Raw genomic sequence first — 3,249 nt, 5'->3', positions numbered from 1 at the left:
TCACTCCAGGAATGGAAGAAGAAAGACAAGAAAGGGGAAAGAGGAAGATAATTATGACTTTAATAATTAGTAAAGTTCCAAAGCCTAAATCCTGGGGAAGGGAGAAGAGAGACAAAGTTCTGGGGTGGTTCCACTATGTTTCTGAAACCGTGGCAACACCATCATTGCTTTTCCCTTTATAGTTTACTATAAAACATCAGTAACAAAAACAGTTACTATGAAAACTGTAATAAACTTGTGCTTGCTTCCACAGCACATATACTAAAATTGGAACAATACACAGAAGATTAGTATGGCCCCTGTGCAGGATGACATGCAAATTTGTGAAGCGTCCCATATTTTTTTAAAAGATACTCAACATTGCTCATAATTAGAGCAATGCAAATCAAAACTACAATGAGATATCACCTCACATCAGTCAGAATGGCCATCATCAAAAAGTCTACAAACAATAAATGCTGGAGAGGGTGTGGAGAAAAGGGAACACTCTTGCACTGTTGGGAATGTAGATTGATACAGCCACTATGGAAGGCGATATGGAGGTTCCTTAAAAAACTAGGAATAAAACCACCATATGACCCAGCAATCCCACTCCTAGGAATATACCCTGAGGAAATTAAAATTGAAAAAGACACATATATCCCATTGTTCATTGCAGCACTATTTACAATAGCTAGAACATGGAAGCAACCTAGATGTCCATCAACAGATGAATGGATAAAGACGTTATGGTACATATACACAATGGAATATTACTCAGCTATAAAAATGAACACATTTGAGTCAGTTCTAATGAGGTGGATGAACCTAGAACCTATTATGCAGCGTGAAGTAAGTCAGAAAGAGAAAGATAAATATTGTATTCTAACATATATATATGAAATCTAAAATAATGGTACTGAAGAATTTATTTACAGGGCAACAGTGGAGAAACAGACATAGAGAATAGACTTATGGACATGGGGAGAAGGGAGGGGAGGGTGAGATGTATGGAAAGAGTAACACGGAAACTTACATTGTCATATGTAAAATAGATAGCCAACAGGAATTTGCTGTATGGCTCACGAAATTCAAACAGAGGCTCTGTATCAACCTGGAGGAGTGGGATGGGGAGGGAGATGGGATGGAGGTTCAAAAGGGAGAAAACAACAGAAAACAACAAGATTCTGTAAAGCAGTTATCCTTCAATAAAAAATTAATTAATTAAAAAAATAAAATCTAATTGCTAATCTCCCCCCCCCGAAAAAAAAACCCCAAAAAACTGCAACAAACTTAGATGATGAAAATTTAGGGACTTAGATATTGCAGGCAGACCAGAACAATGACAGATTATGATTAACTTTGGAACTGAAGTAAATTAAAAGATGTAATTTAAATGTTCCCATATTTCAGTATAAGTTAAAAAACTCCTCTGCCTCCCAAACTAAGTTCATAATCACTAAGAAAATAATTGTTAGTGCTCTGTGAAAGCAGATAATCAAATCATTTCACAGAAATTCTCAACATTCTATAGTCAAAGCTATGGCTCTTCTAGTAGTCATGTATGGATGTGAGAGTTGAACTATAAAGAAAGCTGAGTGCTTAAGAAATGGTGCTTTTGAACTGTGGGGTTAGAGAAGACTCTTGAGAGTCCCTTGGACTGCAAGGAGATCAACCCAGTCAATCCTAAAGGAAATCAGTCCTAAATATTCTTTGGAAGGACTGATGCTGAGGCGGAAGCTCCAGTACTTTGGCCACCTGATGCAAAGAGCCAGCTCACTGGAAAAGCCCCTGGTGCTGGGAAAGATAGAAGGCAGGAGGAGAAGGGAACTGCAGAGGACAAGGTGGTTGAATGGCATCACTGACTCAATGAACATGTTTCACGAGCTCCAGGAGATGGTAAAGGACACGGAAGCCTGGGCTGCTGCAGTCCACGGGGTCGCAAAGAGTCGGACACAGCTGAGACAGCAACAAAATGTGGGGGTGAGGAAAAGCTAAGATATGTAAATCATAATTTGGTGGCCTGTTGGAAGGTTCTGACGAGTGAGTGACACTATAGGAATTTGAAGGGGATATGTCTGCAACAATGGAGAAGAGAATTCACATTTCAGAACATCAGTTACTGGTCAGACATTCTACATCTCAGCCTCACTGAGTCCTCATTAATACTTTTAAAATACAGACACATTTATTCTGTCTTTCCTATTGTAGTGTTATTATACTATTATTTTAATATTTCTGTTACCACTAATTCAGTTAAGTGCATTTCACTTTTCACTTTTTTTAAGACAATGTGTAAGAATGAAATTAAGCCAAAATTACTCCCATAAAGCCACTTAAATTGCACTTGTAATTTCTAGGAGTAGACACTTAACCAACCATTATTAACTTCCTCTCTCTCTTTGCTTTCAGTCTAAGCTTTTCTCTCCGTCCTCCCCATGCTCCCTCTCCCTACCCCTCCTCCTACTTCCTCTTCTCCCCTCTTCTCTCTCCATAGTTGTTTTTAGTTAAGTTAAACATACACATGAAGCAAGTACATTTTACGCACTGAGCCTCTCATATGTACCAAGAACTGTGCTAGATATTTTGAACATGTGTTATTTCTAATGCATTAAAAATTTTGAAAACTGTGAAACTTTATCACAATTATGCATAAGAAGAAATAAAGCTCACTTCCCAGAGGTTAAAAAGTTCATCCATGATTGCACACCTGATAAAGTTCCAACCTAAGTTTTTCTGAAGAGAAAACAGCATATCTTCTGGTCAAATGCGTTGGTTGGTGCGGTGACAAATATTGTCACTTTCCCTTCAGAATTGTAAGTTTCCTCTAAAACTTTGCATGTGCAATGTCTTCTGTTGTTGTTCAGTCGCTAAGTCATGTCTGACTCTGAGACCCCATGGACTGCAGCACGCCAGGCTTCTCTGTCCTCCACTGTCTCCTGGAGTTTGCTCAAATTCATGTCCATTGAGGCGGTGATGCTATCTAACCATATCTGGATTCATGGACCTAACAATCCAGGTTCCTAAGCAATGTTGTACTTTACAACATCAGACTTTACTTTGACCATGTAAAATTCTTCAGTTCTCAAATAAACAATGGAGAAGGAAATTGCAACTCCAGTGTTCTTGCCTGGAGAATCCCAGGGACGGGGAAGCCTGGCGGGCTGCCGTCTATGGGGTCGCACAGAGTTGGACACGACTGAAGTGACTTAGCAGCAGCAGCAGCAGCAAATAAACAAAGCCTGTAATGTGGGTACATCGACACTAGGT

General features: G+C 39.3%; 1 non-coding gene across 1 annotated transcript; it reads left to right on the top strand.

The window, feature by feature from the left end:
- Nucleotides 1–237: 237 nt before the first annotated feature.
- On the top strand, nt 238–343 carry LOC138446355 (U6 spliceosomal RNA). Its single transcript, XR_011259292.1, has one exon. It is a non-coding gene; the product is annotated as a U6 spliceosomal RNA (small nuclear RNA).
- Nucleotides 344–3,249: the final 2,906 nt, after the last annotated feature.

Source organism: Ovis canadensis, chromosome 9 (assembly GCF_042477335.2).
Source record: "Ovis canadensis isolate MfBH-ARS-UI-01 breed Bighorn chromosome 9, ARS-UI_OviCan_v2, whole genome shotgun sequence".
In the NCBI taxonomy this organism is placed as follows: domain Eukaryota; kingdom Metazoa; phylum Chordata; class Mammalia; order Artiodactyla; family Bovidae; genus Ovis; species Ovis canadensis.
The sequence above is the reverse complement of the archived record's forward strand: the minus strand, read 5'-3'. Positions and strand labels throughout refer to the sequence as shown.